At 40.9% G+C, this 1,757-nt stretch overlaps 2 non-coding genes across 2 annotated transcripts; both read left to right on the forward strand.

Annotated features, from left to right (window-relative positions):
- The first annotated feature begins 679 nt into the window (after positions 1 to 679).
- Positions 680 to 751, forward strand: trnae-uuc (transfer RNA glutamic acid (anticodon UUC)). Its single transcript has one exon. It is a non-coding gene; the product is annotated as a tRNA-Glu (tRNA).
- Positions 752 to 764: 13 nt separating this feature from the next.
- trnag-gcc (transfer RNA glycine (anticodon GCC)) lies at positions 765 to 835 on the forward strand. The gene has a single exon. It is a non-coding gene; the product is annotated as a tRNA-Gly (tRNA).
- Positions 836 to 1,757: the final 922 nt, after the last annotated feature.

Consider the following 1,757-nt stretch of genomic DNA (forward strand, 5'->3'; position numbering starts at 1 on the left):
ACCCACACATGATTTTCACCCAAAATCAGTGAAAATCATAAAAAATAATCAAATCGTATTAAATGTTGGTTCTTCAGTCAGTCAGTGTCAGTCACTGTTATATCAATAACAGGTAAAACATGAGCCTCAGTTCAGCTAACCTCAGAACACTGTACATGAAGAGAAATCACTGAGCTTACCTGTCAGGTGTGTTTATCATGAACAGAAGAAATCTGTGCTATATACAGTCTTACACCGGACTCCACCCACAGCACACAGACCATGCTAACCAGCGTCTGAAGCTCAAAACACTGAGCCAGAAGTCACCATGAGGTTAATTAAAGCCTCACAACACTTGGATTAAATTATATAACTCCATAATAAAACCAGTTCTTTTATATGGATGTGAAATTTGGGGACCAGTACTACATTTTAAAAATACTTCAATAGAAAAACTACAATTAGAAATCATCAAAAACATGTTATAAATTAATAATCATAAAGGGAACTGAGGAAAACTAGAACACCGAAACAGAACATAAATGTGACAACCATGACAAACCAACACAAGAAAAACAACTACAACATAAGACCAATCAACATTTCACCTTACACTGTAAAACCGACAAGCCACGGCGGCACATATACTAAAATTAGATCGATACAGAGAAGATTAGCAAATCCGTGAAGCGCTCCATCTTCCCATATGGTTTAGCGGTTAGGATTCCTGGTTTTCACCCAGGTGGCCCGGGTTCGTCTCCCGGTATGGGAATGCATGCTTCAGAGCATTGGTGGTTCAATGGTAGAATTCTCGCCTGCCACGTGGGAGACCCGGGTCCAATTCCCGGCCAATGCAGCAGCAGTTCTTAGGGAAGTCGTGGCCTAATGGTTAGAGAGTCGGACTCCCAATTGAAAGGTTGTGAGTTTGAGTCCTGGGCCGGCAGGAATTGTGGGTGGGGGGAGTACATGTACAGTTCTCTCTCCACCCTCAATACCACGACTTAGGTGCCCTTGAGCAAGGCATCCAACCCCCAACTGCTCCCCGGGCGCTGCAGCATAAATGGCTGCCCACTGCTCTGGGTGTGTGCTCACAGTGTGTGTGTGTGTTCACTGCTCTGTGTGTGTGCATTTCGGATGGGTTAAATTCAGAGCACAAATTCTGAGTATGGGTCACCATACTTGGCTGAATGCCACTTCACTTACTTCACTTCACTTAACTTAACTCAAACCGTTTGAGTAAACAGATTGCCTTGATTTAAACCATGTAAGTTTTTAAACTTTGCATTCAAGTAATTAAATGATTAACTGAGTGCTGATTGTGAATTAGTGATGAACAGCTGCTGTTAACAAACAGAATCACTGAAGAAAAGAGAAACACAAGAACTACTACAACTGACTTCAGACACAGCCTTAGATGAAATCAACTGAAATAAAATACATGAAATCTCTCAAGATCTGATTAAACAACCCCACAAACAGCATCACCAGCTCCACTTATTAATAACCAGACTGACTTTATTTCTGTCAGACGTCTACAGAAGATCTTATTGAGAATGAACTAAGGTTTAGATGTTGATTTATTGTTTCATTTGAAGTAACCATGTTAGAGATCAGTGTTTGCTTTAGTTGGGCTCTTGACTCTTGATTTCTGTCGTGTGCGTGCGTGAGAGTGAGAGTGAGTGAGTGAGTGAGTGAGTGAGTGAGTGAATTAACAAGGAAACAATAATTAACAACAGAACAAGTAACACCTCTGAAATAAAAAAAAGAAACCAGAATTG

Source organism: Carassius carassius, chromosome 7 (genome assembly GCF_963082965.1).
Source record: "Carassius carassius chromosome 7, fCarCar2.1, whole genome shotgun sequence".
Taxonomy (NCBI): domain Eukaryota; kingdom Metazoa; phylum Chordata; class Actinopteri; order Cypriniformes; family Cyprinidae; genus Carassius; species Carassius carassius.